Source organism: Delphinus delphis, chromosome 18, assembly GCF_949987515.2.
Source record: "Delphinus delphis chromosome 18, mDelDel1.2, whole genome shotgun sequence".
Lineage (NCBI taxonomy): Eukaryota > Metazoa > Chordata > Mammalia > Artiodactyla > Delphinidae > Delphinus > Delphinus delphis.
Window position 1 is genome coordinate 41,418,023 of NC_082700.1, and position 22,894 is coordinate 41,440,916.

General features: G+C 35.6%; 1 pseudogene; it reads right to left on the reverse strand.

The window, feature by feature from the left end:
• Positions 1–633: 633 nt before the first annotated feature.
• The window catches only part of LOC132413611 (nuclear transcription factor Y subunit alpha-like), a 38,948-nt pseudogene continuing 16,687 nt past the window's right edge, over positions 634–22,894 (reverse strand).

A 22,894-nucleotide genomic window follows, 5' to 3' on the forward strand; every position in this document is an offset into this window, starting at 1 on the left:
AAATACTGTATGCTAACACATATATATGGAATTTAAAAAAAAAAATGTCATGAAGAACCTAGGGGTAAGACAGGAATAAAGACACAGACCTACTGGAGAACGGACTTGGGGATATGGGGAGGGGTAAGGGTAAGCTGTGACAAAGCGAGAGAGAGGCATGGACATATATACACTACCAAATGTAAGGTAGATAGCTAGTGGGAAGCAGCCGCATAGCACAGGGAGATCCGCTTGGTGTTTGTGACCGCCTGGAGGGGTGGGATAGGAAGGGTGGGAGGGAGGGAGACGTAAGAGGGAAGAGATATGGGAACATATGCATATGTATAACTGAATCACTTTGTTATAAAGCAGAAACTAACACCCCATTGTAAAGCAATTATACTCCAATAAAGACATAAAAAAGAAAAAACAACTAAGTGAGATTTGCCCTGTACAAAAGGGCAGAATACATTCATTTGTGATTATCTAAATTCTGAAGGGAATTTTATCCCTTCCAAAGAGTTGATTAATTTCCAGGAACAGTGAGAAACAGTGGCAAGGAATATGATCTTGATCATCTCCATCACATGGCCTGGCAGAAAAATCCTCAGATGACCTGTGCTGTGTAATTGCTTCCTTCCTTCTTTCTTTCTTTCATTTATTTGGTGTGTCTCCTGCATATGAAAGACTATCATTTTCTTTTGCAGAGAAAAATTCCCTACTTTCATCGCATTTCTCTGCTACGGCATGACTTACACAGGTATTTCCTTCTTTCCTTTGGAATTTCCTTTCTGCCTCTAGTTTATCCCAAACTTGCCTCCTCTTACAAAGATGATGATACTGTTTGGCATTCACATAGAGGCTCTTCTTCAAATATCTCTGTCCCAGTAAAGGGATACCTTAGATAGCACGCACAGAGCCAGCTCCAAACACCACCATGACCGTCCCTCCTGAATTGATCACATAACCTGCCACTGGTAGAATTATGATAGACCTTTGTTGGTTGTGTTGGTTTTGGCTCCTGTCTGAACAGTCTGTGCCCCTATCAAACTTGCTGCTGGATCATGCCTTTCCAGTGAGTGATGTCATCTTCCTTAAATGGCTGATAGAAGATGGTCTGTCCTTCAACAGTCTGTGCTACTTGCTGCCCCTAGAGAGTGATCTGCTGCTGTGTTTGTGTCTGACTGGTAGTGACAGTTGTCTGTGGCTGCTGGATGATGATATGATGCATCTGGCCCTTGCAAAGTCTGTCCTTTCTTTTACTCCCAGATCTGGATCTATCTCAATGGAACCAACTGTATCTGCTACAAATATTCTGTGTCCCAGATACAGGTACTAACATGATGGTTTCATCATGTCCACAAGGGATAGTTTGGATAATGATAGGTTGGACAGAGATTAACACTAACTTGTACCACTAATGTATGCCCCTGGACCTGCTGTTGAATCCATCTTGCAATCTGCTCTTTTGAAATATTGCTCTTTGGTGCATTCTGCTCTATGGTCCAATGAAGTTAAAATCTTATTCAAAGACAGCTTTGCTCTGGAGATCCTAGAAGATTATGAAGTATATTTCAGAGTGCAGGGGAGTTGGTAATAGTCAAGATTGCTCTGGGTCTGGTGCCTGAAAATCTGGACCTAAGTGTGAGAGAGAAAGAGGTGCATCTCTATCTGGCACTAGCACTCTGCAAGGGTCAAGAACTCCAATGTGCCTGCTCCAGTGGTCACATCCATGCATGGGACTGGCGTCTGCAGGCCTTGGACTAGAGTGCCTGGAGGCACTCACAGGCTCTGGGCCAAGGCCACCAGCTCTTTTGCTCATGTAGGTAGGCTAAGCTCAATTCTAACAATCTATTTTTTTATTTAATATATATTCATAAACATATGCATATGTACACTGGACTACATTACTTTCTGAAAACCATTCTAGGATATTTAGGCAAGTATTATTCATAAAACCATCTATAAGGCATTAGAAAAAGTGAAAACAGCAAAGAAAATTCCTATGACAATGCAAACTAAGAGATAAAAGAGACATAGAAAGACAGTTCTAGGGATATTAGCAGAATAACAACCCTGTCTAAAAATCAGAGACTAGAGCACATAGTGATATTTGAACATGATCTTTAATATAGAAATACTTTGACAAGAAAAGTGGGAAATTTTTGGAAAACAGGATAAACTTCTTTCAAAAAGTGGGGAACAATCCAATTTGACATTAATATGAGACACACAAAGGAGCAGTGGTCTTATATTAATAAGACAATATTAATAATAAATATTATAAATAATAAATATAATATAAAAATAAATATTATAAATATAATAATAAATATAAGACAATAAAGGAGTTGCAATCTTCTATATTTTGTTACTGTGTTCTCTCAACTTTTTTTTTTTTCTTTCTACAGATATGCTATATTTGTCTAGTATGGACTTCTTGTTGCAACCCTGTAAGTCAGCATTTCCAAGGGTTCTGGCTTTAAACTTCTTACTTTGTACACTCATCCTTAGAGCTGACATCACAGCCATGGCTTCCTGAAAAACTTTAATGCTGATGACTCCCATCTTAAATCAGTCTCCTAAACTGCAGACTATTTCACCAAATGCCTCCTAGTTATCTCCCAATGAATGCCCTATAATGATTCTAAAACCATTATGTCCATCATTTCCTCACATATCTATGTTACGTTGAGTTCTCTAACTTAATATATAGCAATGAAATGCTTGAAAAAAACAATAGAGGAATCCCTAGGCAACAGTAATAATCACATGATGTCACATCTGTAGACAATTTAGAATATCCTTCAGAAATTTTCCACACAGAGGAAATAAAAGAAAGTGATAGCGATCCACCTTAAAGATAGTTTTACTGGAATAGAATTTCTCTGAAATGTGCCTCTGTGGAGAAGTAGGAAGAAAGAGCAAAAGAGATTTTCAACTGAAAGGGAGGCATGCAGGACTAGCTACATAATTTACAGCGCCCAGTGAAAAATAAGAAGTGGGACTCCTGTTAAAAAATTATTAAGAATTTCAAGTCAGTAGCAGTAGAACATTAAACCAAGTGTGAGACCCTACCATGTGCAAGCCCTGAACAACTGCATAGCCCACACACCTTGAAGCCATCCTTACGTGCAAGGATCCTTATGTGCTAAACCATCCTTTTGTGCTAAGCCATCCTTAGCCTGCCGAAATTGGCAAGTTAGAAAATACTTGGGGTTCACATAAAAGAGCAATAGGTATTCATAACGAAATTTTAAAGACAATTGAAAGAGAGACAAGATCTCTAAATGAGGACAAATTGTGACATAGACATTTTCAGTATCCTATTAATCTTCCATTCAGCTCTACCTGTAATTAAATCAGTGATGATATGAAATATTAAGGAACTATGCTTTTACTTTATTAGCTCATAACCATTCTACATTCATAACTTTTCTTAGAAGTATGATTGACATTTATTAACATATTTTGTAATAAAGAAGTTCTCACTGTGTCCATCATTACTTACCTTAATCTGCATGTGCTTATTTTAAAGAAAATATTCATATGGCTTCTATGAAGATTTGTTTTCACTTCTGACATTTTATCTGCAACTTCCTACATGGTAACTTCAGAAATAAAGCGTATATTGCTTATAAGCTTATCTCTATATTGATATTGTAGGCTATTATTTAATTCCTTCCATTATGTCTTAGTGGTACAAACTCTGCTATTATTGATCATGCTATATTTCAAGACCTATTGAAAAAAATCTTTTGTTGTTTAATTCACTTTCAATGTAGCACATCTTCATATCGTCAACTCTGCCTTTTCATTCAATGGATTTTACCCTCTTTAGATTTATTACATTGTTTACTCTTTTCAGCTTATGAACTATTTTCTCAGATTCAAGAAAATTAGGCACCCGTGAAAAATATAGGAGGATACATAAAAGCATTCTATATTCTATTCTGGAATATATTTGTGCATCATTGTTGACATATGCCCCCTGCTGGTCCAGTTTTGATCCCTCTTCATTGGAACCTGTCAATCATTCTAAATTGTATGTGGGTTTTATAATGTGAGGATATTTCCCAGAGGCTAAAATAACTGAAATTCTTGGGTAAATTGAAAAACAAACAAGTACGTGAATTAATAGATTCAACAAAAGACATGACAGAATATGCAATTCTGTGTATATTTATTATTTGGATTTTCAATGCTGTGCCATAGAGAAAAGATGGAAAAAATCTATTGCTAAAATTGTTATAGTAAAAGGTTTTTAAGCTCATCTTGCTTTTAGAAAATAAATGAGGTAAGTTAAATATCCTGAGTCGTATCAGGGAGAAAAAGCTATCTAATATCCTGTGTTTGGTATAAGTTTTTTTATGTTTTTAATAAATGGTGCATATAAATCTTTTGATATATAATTTTAGTGGTGTATATAGAAAATGAGGTTTTCTGTAATTCTAACCTCTTTTGCATTGTCATGTGCTACTTTCGCTTCCAATGTTGTTATATTGTATATCTAGTATCTCTTTTCTTGTTCATTTCATACTTATGAATTGGGAAATGCTTATTAGAAAACATTTTTATAAAGTTCAAAAAAAACACAAATTATAAAATGTCCATATATAATTTTCATTTTTTGCAAATTAATGTTTGTTAAATGTCTGTTGTTCGTTATCATATTGTAAATTCCATAATGGTGGTAAAATATTTAGTTCTAGATTAGGTGCACAGTTCCATGGTCATAGTTTCCAATATTTTATCAATTCGCCACATGAGTTCCAAATTCATATTTATTCTGTGAGAATTTTGTAGTAACTATACAAGCACAATCCAAATTATAAAATATAGGAGTATTTGGATGAGTTTGTTTTTATTTTTGCTTGTGTTTATTTACTTTGTGAGAGTGCAATAACCTCCAAAGTTTTATTTATTTAATAGTCTGTGAATCAAAACTCATTGAAAAATGACCAATATCAGGCATGTGATGTGTCAGTCATATTTCCTGAATAATAAAATTTTTACCATAGGAGCTACTGTCCTGGGTTCTAGTTTCTCCTCCTCACATACATTTGAACATGTCTGTGTTTATGCTGTTGTTTGAGAACATATATGTTAGGTATGATACAGGCATCTCAGTGAAAAACAGCCTTAACTGGCAATCAGTTCAAGAATACAATCTCAGAGGATAATTCATTGAAAATTGGGGAGATTCTCACATTTCTGTTGCTTTTCTATAATCTTTCACATGAGAATCACATCTTAACTACCAAAATAAATCCAAAAGAAACAGATAAGGAGAGTCAAGAACAGAATGGTGATCTTACCCAGGAATAAAGGTACATGCTTAGTATAAGGGGAAGATAAACAGTAAGAAAAAGTCCCAACTGTAATGTTTACAATGCAGTTATAACTACATCATAAGCATTATCAACTTTAAATAAATTCACATGTAAGTAGGGAATGGTAGCTTGGAGGAATACATTTCATAGGTGTAATATAAAACTATATTTACTTGAGATTACATTAATTAAAAACAAGAGCAATGAGCTCATGAAAAATCTTCCAAGCTGAAGCAGGATATGTTACAAGTAAATTTACCATTTAATTATATCTTGAGGTCCAAATTACTTCATACTTATGGAGATGGCTATTGAACTCAAGAGAATAAGGCTACAAGATATGCATCAAATGGGACTGGTTTGTGGGTCAGGCCTATTGCAGCAGATTATCAATTCTGTAATGAACGCTAATACCAGATTCAGTACTTCCCATAAATTTGAAGAGGTAAAGAAGAATTTTAGAAAAAAAAATCAAAGCCATAAGTGTCTATATTGTCCCTTTTACTGCTAACATCCACTAATTCTCTTGAGGTTCACCCTCTGATAATTGGTATTCTTTGTTGTGAATGGAATTGTCTAGGCTTCCACAAATAATTTTGACTAATAGATGTATTTATAGAATCTTATGCATTGCAAATAGAGAACAAACTGCATATATTAAAAATAAACCATGGACTAGAGAAAAGAAAACCTCATATTCAAAAGAAACATCATAAGACCGTGGCTTCTAACCATAATGCAATAAAGTTAAAAATCAATGAGATGATGTAAAATCCTCATATCTCTACGTTAACAAACTACAAAGTGAATGCTGAGTTTAAAAGAAAATAAGGAAATTTGCAAAATACTACTTAATTCTTATGGAATTTTCTTATACCAAAATATATAAGCCAAAACTAAACTAGCCATTGTAAGAAAATTTGTAGTTTAAAATACAGTTCAAAAGTAAAATGTGTCTACTATACAGCCACTAGAATGGCAAAAGTTAAAAAGACAGACAATAAGAGAATAACAAACATCTGTAAGGATGTGAATGAATAAATATTCATATACTGCTGATGGCAAAGTAAATGGATACAACCACTTTGGAAATTTTTATACCTTGGTGGTATCTTTTAAAGTTAAACAGTTGAATATCATTTGACCTAACATTTACATGCTTAACAGAAATATTTATGATATATATTAACCATATAATATGCACTAGAATGTTCGTGACAGTACTATTTTAATTGACCTAGAACTTTACCAGATGCCCCAAAATAAATTAAATTGTAAATATAAATAAATTAAATTATGCAAATTAAATTGTAGCATATCCATATAATGTAATTCTTTTCAAAAATAAGAATAATCTGGACTACTTGCAATATGAATAGATCTCATAAAGCATTATGACAAGTAAAAGAAGCAAGACAAAAGAATATACACTATTTGGAAGAAATGCTATAGAATACCATAGAGAACGTTGCTTTGAAAGAGGATAGGAACCTAAAGGGAATACAGGACAGCTTTTAAGAGGTTTTGAATTTTGATCTAGGTTGCTAGTTTCACAAAGTAGTCAGTTTGTTAAAATTATGCGAGCTATACTCTTATGTGCACTACTCAGTATTTATATTACCCTTCAATAAACAGTTTTAAAGGACAGATGAATAAATGTTGAAAATATGTAAATTCTCAAGTCAAAATTTTAAAAAGAATAAGAAAGCAAATCCAAAATATGAAGAATGAAGGACGTTGGTTTTGAGAAAGAGCCATGGCAATGAGTGAGAGCAAATTACAAAGCCTGACTCATGTTTGAGGATGATGAAAGCAATGATTTGGATTCAATTAATGTTAGTACCACCTTAATTTATTATGTAATTATCAACAAGTAGTTCAAATTAAAACTCAATTTTTGGTCACAGATACATTTTCCTTCTTTCAAATAGAAAGAACAAAACAGAAAATTAATAGATAAAGGAATCCATGTAGATCATTCTTTTTCTGTTTTAACTGGTAATAGGAGACAGAAGTTGGGAGGGAATATAAATACAAAAGCAGCAATTTTACCTTTCCACATTCTGTTTCTTATTGTATTACTGGGTCTATTTTTGTTTGTATTATGGTAAGTGTGGAGTTTTGATAACCTGTAGGGACACTTTCTCATAAATCTGGTGAGACATCTTTTACTTCCACAGTGAAAAACACAGGGCCAATTTAATTGACAGGTGACAGTACTTTCAGCAAAACTCACTGTACCAAAAACCCTAACACAAAAGTTAGAAAGAATAAAAACTCTATGCAGTTTAGCTCTTTAGCCTGCTGGTACTTGAACATGTTTTACTACCCATATGGTTTATGAAATTACAAGTATATGTCTCGTCCTATTCAAGAGTTCAATAAGCCTTTTCTCATTAATAATTGATTAACTGATCATAACATTTCTTAAGGATCTTTAGCCAAGGAAAGAAGGTGTCACTATATCAGGATAATGATGTATGTGGTCTGTAGCAACTATCTCAGGCTCCGGGTCTGTATGACTGGCAAGCTCCATTTAACTAGACATAACTGGCCATTTGGGGACATAACTTTTGGATTTTGCAAGAGCATTACTCTATTCCTTCAACAAGTTTACCATGAGTATTAAAAAAAACAAAAAAAAGCATTTGTGTAATAACTTCTTTCTCTTTGCCACTAGGCCATATTTCCTAACCCTAACCGTCTCTGCATGATCTACACTGTCTTGGCATATCAAGATAAAAGGCCATCTCAATTTCATAGTGCCAGGGCATTTAGGACTCTTATCCCTTAACTTTTTATTGAGTCTTTAATGAAAAAGAGTGACCAAATTAATATTTCTTACTTTAATTACACATTCCAAACACTTAGGAATATAACAAGTATTCCATCGAATATTCACCTTGATATTACCACCAGACAACTAACAACGACACACACATACATACAAACAGACTGCACGTACTTCCTCCTACCACATCGTATTGGTAAAGTTTGAGTATGAGAGAATATGCCTGAACCATTATAGAGTAAGGCAAATTTTGGAATTTTGTGGAATGTGTATATTGTACTGCATGTACACTATCCCCTCAGATGCATTGGTGAAACAAACTATGTGGATTCCATGAAAATTTTTCCTGGGAACAAAATACAGTATATTTATTCATGTCTCTTAAAATGACTTGCTGAACAATTTACTCCAGTGGATGTCATTATTGAATTGGAGAGCTTTCTATTTTTATTTGTTGATGTCTAAGTGCTTTTACGATTGCTGTCAATCAGAGATCGATGTCCTTGGGCACTCTTTGGAATGGAAAATGTCATTTTATTTGAGAGATTGTTGTGTACAAGTACCACAATTAATTGATCATATAGACCCTCCACCTTCCATAAGGACTTTATAACTTCTACCCACTTTTCCAAATCCTCTATTACACAGCCTCATTGTAACTGTGAGGACCTATATAACAAAGATATTCTCATGTGGATATTTTAAAGCCAGTTAACTTCTACCAGTGGAATAAAGGAAATAAACTTAACAAATCAATTACTTCATTCCATTCCCTTGTTGACAGGGCAACAACTATCGTTGTCAAAGTTTGTACTAATGATTATAAGTGTGACACAATGTTATTTAATCCATTCTAGTTCCACTGTGAGGTACCATGACCAATCTACATAGAGGGAGTTGTTTAACAAAAGTAATATAAAGTAAAATAAAATAAATAAATTTTCTTTTACATCTTTGAATATCCACTTAACCTAGAAAGAAGCATTTAAACTTCTTAACCACTAAGACAGGCTGTTCAAATTAAGGGATTTCTGTTGTACCTTTCCCATTATTCTGATCCTTGACTTCCTTCCAAATTCATAAAATAACACTATCTTCTGAAATCTCATTTATTTAGTCCCATAATACTTACTGCCTGATCTAACATTATGGTTTTCCTAATTTAGAAGGCATCAGAATAGTTGTTTTCTCTGCTTGCAATGACTCCACTAATATTTATATTACCCTAAATAACTCTCCATGTCAATAGGCAGTATCTACATCCCATATTAACACTAACTTCAGCACAACTGCATGTTCCATAGAATGTAGAATGACATAATGGGGGGTGTGACCTTCATGTTTAGCTATTACCAGCCAGGTAAGCTCTGGCACTGGGTTTGCTAAATATCTGGGCCAAAGGGATAAAGTGTGCCATCCTGAGAAGCAATCAAGATATACTACTTTTTTCCTTTTCTGTGACTACCATAGGGTCCTACCACATTTGAGTGGGTTGGAACTTTCTTTGCCAAATCCAGAGTTCTGCTAGTGACTAATTAAGTAGATAATAAGATGATGAAGCATTTGATAAATGACAGGCACAGAAGATCCACATGGAGGCATCTAAGCAACAGTGATCCCACTCAGGTGTCCCCAGTTATACTACAGATTAAGAGTCAGTCTCTGAACTCATACCAGTTGAAAGACATCTGTTAAAAAGAATCTGAGACTAGACATTACAGGGGACCTTGACTCAACAGTGCATGCAAGAGTAACAAAAGATCTCACCAGGGGAATTTACCAGTAGAGGCTAGGCCACCTCCAGAGTCCAATCCTCAAACCCTCACTTGGGTTAGAGATTGAAAGGTGCCCTCCTAAACCTTTTTTGAATTGCATGTTGTACTCAAGAGAAGACTGTAGAGACCTGACTGGTTTTCTGCCACAGGCCGTCTCCTAGAGGCCTCTTAGAATGTTCTTCTTTGTTCCTTTTTGCTTAAACCAAAACAAAGGGAGTATGCATCTTATATTTATATCAGCCTTTCCCCTTTCTCACTTAAACCACTAGGCTATTCTGTCAGTCCTGCCACAGCTACTCTAATGCCAGTAGAGTACATTTATAAAATATTTTTCAGAGCTTTGTGTGTGCGTGTGTATGTTTGTGCATATGCGCTTATGTACACACTCATAGGCTATAAAATAGGGGAAAATGTCTGTCATTGGAAAAATTGATCAATAAAATGTGGAGGATGAAGACTGTATAATATATATAACATTTAGAAAAAGTCTTCACAAGCAACCTAGGAGAATATTAAATAACACTCTTCACCCAGGTACATTCTTCTTTCCTCAAAGAGGATGGCAAAAGGAGTCTTTAATTTTATCTGGCAGCCTTAAAATAGAGCGGTGATTTTTTTGAATCTTAAGCCCCTTCTTAGACAAGGAGAACTGTCATGTCTCCTGCTCTATGTATGTATTTACATGGATATATATACGTGTAATAGGTTGTTCACTTTAGTATAATAACTGGTATTGTTGGTCTATTTCTCCACATCTGGCTGTTCGACCCACTTTGATCATCCCACAATGGCTAAAATAACCTTCTACTTTGTTTTCTATCTAATCTAAAGTTTGAGTGCTTTACCAAACTTAAAATTATAAAAGCAGCTGCCATGAAATAAAACTATGTCTATTCTCAGTAGCCTGGCATATGAGATATGTATCACTCACTGGATTATGAGCTAGATAAGTATAAGAACTTACTTTGTCATATTTACCAATTTAACCCTGGTGCACAGTACACCACTGGTTTTAATTGTTTTTTAAATAATAAATGCCTTTTAAGTTCCAGCTCCAGTTAAATATTGTAGCTCTTTCTGTGTATTCTTCTTCACACCAGACAATATCATAATCATGTGTGGAATCTCGTACTGTAACTTCCTATTATTTGTTAAAATATATTCTCAAAATATAGATTAAGTAGCTTTTCAAACTTAGAACTGTGGCAGAAATTACTTCTGGTTCTTCTCTATGCTGGACTCAAAAGAATATTATACTGCCCTGTTCCCTGAGGTTAACATGTTTATATAATACTTTGGCCAAGAAAATGTGAGTGAAACTGACATATATCACCCCTGGGTGGAAATACTTAATTGCTAGTGCTTGACTTTTCCATTCATTCTTTCTCATTCATACAGAACTAGAAAGTTGTGTATTCCTGATATATGTGTACAGATGGTTGAGCCTCATTCAGCTTGGCTCACTGAACTGCCTCATAAGGATAGTTGCACGAATGATCACTTAGATTTGCAGGGGTATTTACCTCAGTTACTGAGATCAAAGAGTTGTGAGTTGTCAGAGCATAACATAGTCTGTCCTGATGGACACAGAAGTTTCTCACTTCATTGTGTTTTCTTAGCCTGTCTTTTCCCCTAAGGAAATGAGTAATACCTTTTTTTATTTCTTTCTGCATTTTATTTATTTTTTATTTTCTCTTTTTTTATTGAGGGATAATTGCTTTAAAGTGTTCTCTTATTTTCTGCTGTACAACAAAGTGAATCAGCTATATGTATACATATATCACTTCCCTCTTGGACCTCCCTCCCACCCCCACCCTCCAATCCCCCCATCTAGGTCACCACAGAGCACCGAGCTGACCTCCCAGTGCTATACAGCAGGTTCCCACTAGCTATCTGTTTTACACATAATAGTATATATTTGTCAATCCCAATTCCCAATTCATCCCACACCCCTTCCCGCCATGGGACCAAACATTCATTCTTTACATCTGCCTCTCTATTTCCACCCTGCAAATAGTTTCATTTGTACTATTTTTCTAGATTCCACATATATGTGTCAATATACGATATTTTTCTCTTTCTGACTTACTTCACACTGCATGACAAACTAGAGGTCCATCCACATCTCTACAAATGACCCAATTTCATTCCTTTTTATGGCTGAGTAATATTCCATTGTATATATGTACCACATGTTCTTTATCCATTCATCTGTTGATTGACATTTAGGTTCCTTCCATGTCTTGGCTATTATAAATAGTGCTGCAATGAACATTGGGGTGCATATTTCTTTTCGAATTATGGTTTTCTCTGGGTATATGCCTAAGAGTGGGATTGCTGGGTCATATGATAGTTCTATTTCAGTTTTGTAAGGAATCTCCATACTATTCTCCATAGTGGCTGTATCAATTTACATTCCCACCAACAGTGCAAGAGGGTCCCCTTTTTTCCACACCCTCTCCAGAATTTATAGTTTGTAGATTTTTTGATGATGGCCATTCTGACAAGTGTGAGATGATAACTCACTGCAGTTTTGATCTGCATTTCTTTAATAATTAGTGATGTTGAGCATCTTTTTATGTGCTCCTTGGCCATCCGTATGCTTTCTTTGAAGAAAGGTCTATGCTTTCCACCTATTTGGTGATTGGGCTGTTTGTTTTTTTGATATTGAGTTGCATGAGCTGTTTGTGTATATTGGAGATTAATCCCTTGTCAGTTGCTTCATTTGCAAATATTTTCTCCCATTTTGAGGGAGAATTATCTATTCATCTGGTTTATGGTTTCCTTTGCTATGCAAAAGCTTTTAAGTTTAATTAGTCCCATTTATTTATTCTTGTTTTCATTTTCATTACTCTAGGATGTGGTTCAAAAAAGATCTTGCTGTTATTTATGTCAAAGAGTGTTCTTCCTAAGTTTGTTCTCTAATATTTCTATAGTGTTTGGTCTTACATTTAGGTCTTTAATCAATCTTGAGTTTATTTTTGTGTATGGTGTTAGGGAGTGTTCTAATTTCATTGTTTTACATGTAACTGTCCGGTTTTCCCAGCACCACTTATGAAGAGACTGTCTTTTCTCCACTGTATATTCTTGCTTCCTTTGTCATAGATTAGGTTACCATAGATGCATGGGTTTAACTCTGGGCTTTCTATCCCATTCCATTGATGTATATTTCTACTTTTGTGCCAGTACCATACTGTCTTGATGACTGTAACTTTGTAGTGTAGTCTGAAATCAGGGAGCCTGATTCCTCCAGCTCCGTTTTTCTGTCTCAAGATTGCTTTCACTATTAGGGGTCTTTTGTGTTTCTATACAAAGTGTAAAATGGTTTGTTCTAATTCTGTGAAAAAGAGACATTGGTAATTTGATACAGATTACACTGGATCTATAGATTGCTTTGATAATACAGTTATTTTCACAATACTGATTCTTCCCCTCCTAGAACATGGTATATCTCTCCATCTGTTTGTGGCATCTTTGAGTTTTTCATCAGTGTTTTATAGTTTTCTGAGTACAAGTCTTTTACCTCCTTAGGTAGGTTTATTCCTAAGTATTTTGTTCTTTATGTTGCTATGGTAAATGCAATTTTTTTCCTTAATTTCTCTTACTGATATTTCATTGTTAGTGAATACGAATGCAAGAGATTTCTGTGCATAAATTTTGTATCCTGCAACTTTACCAAATTAATTGATTAGTTCTAGTAGTTTTCTTGTGACATCTTTAGGATTTTCTATGTATAGTATCATGTCATCTGCAAATATTGATAGTTTTCCTTCTTCTTTTCCAATCTGGATTCCTTTTATTTCTTTTTCTTCTCTGCATTTTGTGGCTAGGACTTTCAAAACTATGCTGAATAGTAGTGGTGAGAATGGACATCCTTGTCCTGCTCCTGATCTTAGAGGACATATTTTCAGTTTGCTGTGGGTTTGTCATATATAACCTTTATTATGTTCAGGTAGGTTCCCTCTATGCCCACTTTCTGGAGAGTTTTTATCATAAATGGTGTTGAATTTTGTCAAAAGCTTTTTCTGTAACTATTGAGATGATCATATGGTTTTTATTCTTCAATTTGATAATATGGTGTATCATATTGATTTATTTGCATATATTGAATAATCCTTGAATAACTGGGATAAATCCCACTTGATCATGGTGTGTGATCCTTTTAATGTGTTGTTGGATTCGGTTTGCTAGTATCTTGCTGAGGATTTTTGCATCTATGTTCATCAGTGATATTTGTCTGTAATTTCTGTTTTGGTGATATCTTTGTCTACTTTTGGTATCAAGGTGATGGTGACCTCGAAGAATGAGCTTGGGTGTGTTCTCTGCAATTTTTCAAAGAGTTTGGAAGGATGGGAGTTAGCTCTTCTCTAAATGTTTGATACAATTTATCTGTGAAGCCATATGGTCCTGGACTTTTGTTTTTTGGAAGATTTTTAATTAAAATTTCAATTTTGGGCTTCCCTGGTGGCACAGTTGTTGAGAGTCCGCCTGCCGATGCAGGGGACGTGGGTTCGTGCCCTGGTCCGGGAAGATCCCACATGCCGCGGAGCGGCTGGGCCCGCGAGCCGTGGCCGCTGAGCCTGCGCGTCCGGAGCCTGTGCTCCGCAATGGGAGAGACCACAACAGTGAGAGGCCCGCGTACTGTAAAAAAAAAAAAAAAAAAAAATTCAATTTTGTTACTTGTGATTAGTCTGTTTATATTTTCTATTCTTCCTAGTTCAGTCTTGGAAGGTTGTACCTTTCAAATAATTTGTCCATTTCTTCCAGGTTGTCCACTTTATTGGCATATATTTGCTTGTAGTTGTCTGTTTTGATCCTTTGCATTTCTGCAGTGATAGCTGTAATTTCTCCTTTTTTGTTTCTAATTTTATTGATTTGAATCCACTCCCTTTTCTTGCTAAAAGTTTATCAATTTTGTTTACCTTCTCAAAGAACCAGGTTTTAGTTTCAATGATTTTTGCTACTGTTTTCTTCGTTTCTATTTCATTTATTTCTGCTCTGATGTTTATGATTTCTTTCCTTCTATAACTTTGAGTTTTGTTTGTTCTTCTTTCTCTAGTTGCTATAGTTGTAAGTTTAGATTGTTTATTTGAGATTTTCTTTGTTTCTTGAGTTAGGATTGTATTGTTATAAACCTCCCTCTTAGAACTGCTTTTGCTGTGTCCCAAAGGTTTTGGATCATTGTGTTTTCATTGTCATTTGTCCCTAGGTGTTTGGGATTTCCTCTTTGATTTCATCAGTGATCTTTTGGTTATTTAGTAGAATATTGTTTAGCCTCCATATGTTTGGAATTTAGAAATCAATTACAGTTTTTTCCTGTAATTGATTTGTAATCTCATAGTGTTGTGATTGGAAACGATGCTTGGTCTGATTTTAATTTTCTTAAATTTACCAAGGCTTGATCTGGGACCCGAGATGTGATCTATCCTGGAGAATATTCTGTGTGCACTTGAGAAGAAAGTGCATTCTGACACTTTCAGATTGAATGTCCTATAAATATCAATAAAGTCTATCTGATCTATTGTGTCATTTAAAGCTTGTGTCTCCTTATTTATTTTCTGTCTGAATGATCTGTCCATTGGTGTAATTGGGGTGTTAATGTCCCCCACTATTATTGTGTTACTGCCGATTTCCCCTTTTATGGCTGTTTGCATTTGCCTTATGTATTGAGGTGCTCCTATGTTGGGTGAATAAATATTTATAATTGTTAAGTCTTCTTCTTGGATTGATCCCTTGATCATTATGTAGTGTCCTTCCTTTCTCTTATAACAGTCTTTATTTTAAAGTTTATTTTATCTTATATAAGTATTGCTTCTCCAGCTTTCTTTTGATTTCCATTTGCATGGAATATCTTTTCCATCCCCTAACTTTCATTCTGTATGTGTCTCTATGTCTGAGGTGGGTCTCTTGTAGACCTCATATATGGGTTTTGATATTGTATCCATTCAGCCAGTCCGTGTCTTTTGGTTTGAACATTTAATCCTTTTACATTTAAGGTAATTATCAATATGTATGTTCCTATACCATTTTCTTAATTGTTTTGTGTTTGTTTTTGTAGTTTTTTTCCTTCTCTTTTGTTTCCTGCCTAGAGAAGTTCCTTTCATTTTTTTTTGTAAAGCTGGTTTTGTAGTTCTGAATTCTTTTAGCTTTTGCTTGCCTGTAAAGCTTTTGATTTCTCCATAGAATTTGAATGAGGTCCTTGCTGGGGAAAGTAATCTTAGTTGTATGTTTGTCCCTTTCATTACTTTATATATATCCTGTCACTCCCTTCTGGCCTGCAGAGTTTCTGTTGAAAAATCAGCTGATAACCTTATGGGGATCCCCCTGAATGTTATTTTTTGATTTTCCCTTGCTGCTTTTACTATATTTTCTTTGAACTTAACTTTTGTTAGTTTGATTAATATGTGTCTTGGTGTGTTCCTTCTTGGGTTTGTCCTGTACAAGTCTCTCTTCACTTCCTGGACTTGGGTGGCTATTTTCTTTCCCATGTTAGAGAAGATGCAGCCCAAGTGCCACCCCTGACATGGTCTCCTCTCACTACCCAGGTCCAGGTGGGTTGAGTGTCACTCCCCTCCAAGGCCTCCTGTGGTGCAGCAAGTCCCTGCGGGTCTGCATGTGGAGGCCTGTACCCCTGCTGGCCTGCAAGGGAAGCTGTGCTCTGTGCCAGCTCCAGGAACAGATACTGGAGGCAGAAATACATGCGGAGGTGGGGCTGACTCAGAGGGTCCAGGGATGTACCTAGAGGTCTTGGAGGGCTGCTGGGGAGCTGGTGGCTTGTGGGGTCTTTGTTCTCAGGCCTGGAGTTGGTCCTGTGCTCCTGTGGTGGGAACAGTGAGTCCAAGCCACTGGGCTAACAGAGAGCTTTGGTCCCAAGGAATATTAATCAGTGTGAGGTCTCCCAGAGGTTCTCCTCTTGGTACCAAGACCCAGCTCCACCCAACTGCCTGCAAACCCTGGTGCTGGATACCTCAGGCCAAACAACCAGCAAGACAGGAACACAGCCCCAGTCATCCAAAAAAAAAAATAGATAACAAAAAAACATGCTACAGATGAAAGAGAAAGGTAAAACCTACAAAACCAAATAAATGAAGAGGAAATAGGCAACCTACCTGAAAAAGTATTCAGAGTAATGATAGTAATGATGATCCAAAATCTCAGAAATATAATAGAGGCATAGATTGAGAAAATACAAGAAATGTTTAACAAAAACCTAGAAGAACTAAAGAAGAAACAAACAGTGATGAAAAACACAATAACTGAAATGAAAAATCACTCAAAGGGATCAATAGCAGAATAACTGAGACAGAAGAACAAATAATTGAGTTGGAAGATAGAAAGGTGGAAATAACTTCTGAGGAGCAGAGCAAAGAAAAAGAATGAAAAGAAATGAGAACAGTCTCAGAAGCCTCTGGGACGACGTTAATCACACCAACATTTGAATTATAAGGGTCCCAGAAGGGGAAGGGTCTGAGAAAACTTTTTGAAGAGCAATATCTTCTTTAAAACTAAAATACCTTTATGTTCATTTGCAGATATCAAAAGAAAGAGTTAACTAGTGAAATTCATTCTTTCAAAAGACCCAAGAGTGAAAGAGTACATGGAGAAAGCAGGCTGAGGCCCTGAAAAATGAACTATGGTTCTTACTCTCTAATCTGTTCCTTTTTTGGAACATTCTACCTCTTCTGGCTTGCAGTAAAAAGCAGATTGTAATTCATAAGTAGTCTTCCTCAATTGCCATTACATTGCCACTCATGAAAGCCACAGCAGAGTGAGTTCCTGTTTTCCTTAGTAAAAGAATAACTTCACTTAGTGGTATAGTTAAACATGGCTGTGAACCTAATTATATTAGTAAAATATGGTTTCAATAGGCCAATAGTGACCATGCCTGTATAAGTAAGGTCAGGCAGCTATTAAAACCAAAACACATTCATGCACAAAGTATCATTGCTGTTCTATTTTTTTTCTAACACAAATACCCCAATGTTTGAACCTCTCTACATCTGCTTCATAGAATCTACTCTGTTTTCCCTTTTTCTGTTATTCTGTATGAATTCCAAAGCTATACACTCTATACTTTCTTATTTCTGAATTTTCATGTCCTGCTAAACGAGTTATTCTTATGCTAAATGTGATATAACAAAATTTTGCATACATATTATGTTTATGTAGGTTAAAAATAAACTACATAATGTTTTGTAGTAAAATATTGTCAATTAATTAACTGAAAATACATAATCAGAGTTATACTAGTGAGACAGCATAACAGATACAATTTTATATTGATTTGTGCTAATACTGACCATGTATCTGAGCAGGACCCTATCGGACCTTTCTGAGACAGACCCTTCCCCCATATCCTCTGCTTTAACTCCTCTCTGAAGTACCTAGATAACAGTATCTGATGAATATTTCCTGAGTTGTTTTATAGATAAGAAAAACCCTCACCAAATGGAAGATGTTAACTACTTGATGACCATGAGCCCATAGCCCCAGCCATTGGAGCCAAATGATTGATAATTTTAATCCCTGTGACACTGCCCTGTTACCTTACCTTACCATTAATCAATCAGAGAATTGTACACAAGTTGATCATATATTCTGCAACCTCACTCCATCACCTGCCTTTTAAAAGTGCTTTACTGAAATCCTTCAGGGAGTTTGGGGCTTTTGGGCATGAGCCACCTGTCACCTTGCATGACTCTGCAATAAACATTTCTCTGCTCCAAACTCCGATGTTTAGGAAGTGTATGGCCTCATTGTGTATCAGGCACGTGAAATTGGGCTTGGCAATAACTAATCAGTACTTGTGAGCTAGTGATCCACATGGTACCTTGGTAAGTAATCATCTTTGGGCAACAAGTTTGAGAACAAGTTGGATTTATGTGACGTTTCCATGGGTTTCCAGTTCATGTATTACTCATTAACATGTACACTGGATACTTGGAACTTATTTTTCATGTAATTTTTATTCACCACTTTATTCTAAATATGCCACTTATAGGGCAGTCTCCTTTATATACATTTTTTGATACGTGATGAAAATGTTACAAATAGTATAGCTGAGCAGAATAAGGAGAATAGAATAGGTCAGAAGAAATTGAATGTTACAATAGATCTAAATTATTTTGGTATGTGTTATAAACCGCTAGATAAAAAGTGCCATAAAGTTGAGGAAATGGCCTGAAAAATAAAATGAGCTTGTGATATAGGGGAAAAAGAACTGGTGAAGGATTTTAATTACCTAGTGCATAAAAATAAATCTAAAAATGTGCTGTTCAGAACTACATAATATTGTCTCATAGTCAAGATATCACTTACCTTCTTTTCACTCCACTTAAGGTAAAACTTCTATATAATCCCAAACTATACAGTTTTTTTTCAAATTATCTGCTCAGTTTTGTGTAAGTTTTGACTCATTTATTTGGCATAGATATTCTAAATTTTTAAAATTAACTTTAGTTATGGCATTTTTCCTAGTTAAAAAATAACACTTTGATTATGATTAAACAGTAGATATAAAACAGACCAGAAATCTATTAATAGGTTACTAGGAAAATCAAACTGAAAATAAATTATATTAATATATGTAGTTCAAAAAGAGAACCATAAGAGTTCAGCACATTTAGAGTAGAAAAGCACTGCAAATCTACCCACATGTATTTTGGAATATCTATATTGTTGAGTCTTGGAAAGGAAAACAAAACAAGTTAATGAAATGTCAAAAGTCCAAAGTTGAATTTAAATAAAAGCATTTCACCTAAAATTACCAAACAAGTTTGAACTGAAGTTTAAATCATCATAACTTTGCCCTGTACCTCAATTTATTGCTGTACCACTTTGTCTTCAGAGAAAAAGAATGAAAAAGAAGAATCAAAGAAAGTGTTTGCAAGCACCTGAAATATCAAGGGTCTGGATTCTAGTTGCTAATTGGTTTAAATCCTTAGATAGGCACCTCTTATAGCAAAACCTCTTATTAGTAAGCTTATTTTTTCCCTCAGCTCACTGGTGTCTGGACTTCTATAGGAAAAATTCTATTTAACATATCAGAGGAATTTTCATTAATCACTGTGCTTCAATAGTAATTTACTATGTAGTATTTAAAATAAATGTATCCTGTTTATAAAGGAATAAAGGCATCTTAGTGTGCTAGGTTAAACAATAAATAGTTTATAAGTGAATTAAAACATGATGACTTTCTCATCTTCTACAAGCATAACAACCCAGATTCTGGAACCTAGAGTTAATTTACTTTCCCATAAAATATTGAAAAAGGCTACAGTGTTCTTTTGTATTCATTACCAGGTACTTGAACTTCAGTTTTGCAAAAAGATAGAAAATCTTGATAACTTGCTCCAGAAAAGTCTCTGATAAAATTTAATATAATACATTGATTAAAACTTAAGTATTTGAAAGTTGATGCCTGAACTCATAGCCCAAATTTTAGCCATTTTTAGCTCGGACACCTTGAGCGAGTTCATTATTCTCTTGGAGTTTCAGGCCCCTAATCTGGAAAATGAGGAAAATAATAACTTACAAGGTTATATATAGAGAGATTAAATGAGATAATAATATAAAATGCTTAGGACAGTGACTAGCATTTGCTGTATAAAAGTGGACTTTCATTTTCTGTAAGCTATTATTTTTGAAAATCAGAGATAAATGGTTCCATCTAAGAGTGCATAGTGTTTCAAAGATAAATTTGAAATGTCCTTCGGGCTAGATGTCAAATATTGTAATTGATTTTTTCTTGGGTCCGTAGCAGAAGAGTTTGATATTTCTAAGTGTATAAATTCATTTCCAGAGACTTAGTAGGAAATCTTTATATCTCAGCTACCAGTTAACCCTTCATGGTATTTCAGGCAGTCATTTCTGCAATCCGGCTGGCAGTGTATAGAAAAGATTTCCTCTTGATAGAAAATTGAGACATTTTTGATTTTTATTATTATTATTTTTTTTTGCGGGGGGGAGGTACGCGGGCCTCTCACTGTTGTGGAATCTCCCGTTGTGGAGAACAGGCTCCGGACACGCAGGCTCAGCAGCCATTGCTCACGGGCCTAGCTGCTCCGTGGCATGTGGGATGTTCCCGGACCAGGACATGAACCCGTGTCCCTTACATCAGCAGGTGGACTCTCAATCACTGTGCCACCAGGGAAGCCCAAGACAGATTTTTTTTAACATCTTTATTGGGGTATAATTGCTTTAAAATGGGGTGTTAGTTTCTGCTTTATAACAAAGTGAATCAGTTATACATATACATATGTTCCCATATCTCTTCCCTCTTGCATCTCCCTCCCTCCCACCCTCCCTATCCCACCCTTCCAGGCGGTCACAAAGCACCGAGCCGATATCCCTGTGCCATGCGGCTGCTTCCCACTAGCTATCTACCTTACGTTTATTAGTGTATATATGTCCATGACTCTCTCTCGCCCTGTCACAGCTCACCCTTCCCCCTCCCCATATCCTCAAGTCCGTTCTCCAGTAGGTCTGTGTCTTTATTCCTGTCTTACCCGTGGGTTCCTCATGACATTTTTTTTCTTCTTAAATTCCATATATATGTGTTAGCATACGGTATTTGTCTTTTTCTTTCTGACTTACTTCACTCTGTATGATAGACTCTAGGTCTATCCACCTCATTACAAATAGCTAAATTTCGTTTCTTTTTATGGCTGAGAAATATTCCATCGTATATATGTGCCACATCTTCTTTATCCATTCATCCGATGATGGGCACTTAGGTTGTTTCCATCTCCGGGCTATTGTAAATAGAGCTGCAATGAACATTTTGGTACATGACTCTTTTTAGATTTTGGTTTTCTCATGGTATATGCCCATTAGTGGGATTGCTGGGTCATATGGTAGTTCTATTTGTAGTTTTTTAAGGAACCTCCATACTGTTTTCCATAGTGGCTGACCCAATCCACATTCCCACCAGCAGTGCAAGAGTGTTCCCTTTTCTCCACACCCTCTCCAGCATTTATTGTTTCTAGATTTTTTGATGATGGCCATTCTGACTGGTGTGAGATGATATCTCATTGTAATTTTGAGTTGCATTTCTCTAATGATTAATGATGTTGAGCATTCTTTCATGTGTTTCTTGGCAGTCTGTATATCCTCTTTGGAGAAATGTCTATTTAGGTCTTCTGCCCATTTTTGGATTGGGTTGTTTTTTTGTTATTGAGCTGCATGAGCTGCTTATAAATTCTGGAGATTAATCCTTTGTCAGTTGCTTCATTTGCAAATATTTTCTCCCATTCTGAGGGTTGTCTTTTGGTCTTGTTTATGGTTTCCTTTGCTGTGCAAAAGCTTTGAAGTTTCATTAGGTCCCATTTCTTTATTTTTGTTTTTATTTCCATTACTCTAGGAGGTGGGTCAGAATGGATCCTGCTGTGATTTATGTCATAGAGTCTTCTGCCTATGTTTTCCTCTAGGAGTTTGATAGTTTCTGGCTTTACACTTAGGTCTTTAATCCATTTTGAGCTTATTTCTGTGTATGGTGTTAGGGAGTGATCTAATCTCATACTTTTACATGTATCTGTCCAGTTTTCCCAGCACCACTTATTGAAGAGGCTGTCCTTTCTCCACTGTACATTCCTGCCAACTTTATCAAAGATAAGGTGACCATAGGTGTGTGGATATATCTCTGGGCTTTCTATCCTGTTCCATCGATTGATCTTTCTTTTTTTTTGCCAGTACCATACTGTCTTGATTACTGTAGCATTGTAGTATAGTCTGAAGTCAGGGAGCCTGATTCCTCCAGCTCCGTTTTTCGTTCTCAAGATTGCTTTGGATATTCAGGGTCTTTTGTGTTTCCATACAAATTGCGAAATTTTTTGTTCTAGTTCTGTGAAAAATGCCAGTGGTAGTTTGGTAGGGATTGCATTCAATCTGTAGATTGCTTTGGGTAGTAGAGTCATTTTCACAATGTTGATTCTTCCTATCCAAGAACATGGTATATCTCTCCATCTATTTGTATCATCTTTAATTTCTTTCATCAGTGTCTTATAATTTTCTGCATA